This window comes from Gregarina niphandrodes (genome assembly GCF_000223845.1).
Source record: "Gregarina niphandrodes unplaced genomic scaffold scaffold00095, whole genome shotgun sequence".
Taxonomy (NCBI): Eukaryota; Apicomplexa; class Conoidasida; order Eugregarinorida; family Gregarinidae; genus Gregarina; species Gregarina niphandrodes.
Window position 1 is genome coordinate 4,827 of NW_011645860.1, and position 470 is coordinate 5,296.

Genomic DNA, 470 nt, shown 5'->3' on the forward strand with positions numbered 1-470 from the left:
GCCGGCGCTACGGTTCCGGTATCTCGCCGTACTTAGTCGCTGGTATCCGGCACAAGCTTGGGTGCGCGCGTGCGAAGATGCGAACGAGTGCTGGCCGCCTACAAGAGACCCGAGCCGCATAAAACTGCTAAGCTGTCTCAGTCAGAACATAGCATATGCGCTTAGCAACTATCAGACGAGTGCAGACGGCTCCTTTGTGCAAAGTATCATGGCTCGGCGGGTGGTTTGGGATTTGCAAGACATCGTTTACCCGCTCGCATACGAAGAGAGGACGCCGCGGGAGACTCGCCTGAGAAATTGGACCAACGGGATTGTGCGCGAGGTGGCTCGGATCCGTTACGAACGCTACCTCCGGGTATATCGTGAGCGCCGAGACCGCGTGGTTTCCGCTTATTTCTCAAAATTATTGTCTTGGCAAGCGCCATCGGAAGATGAAGCTGGCTTCCCAGTGGGTGAAGATTACGAGTTCG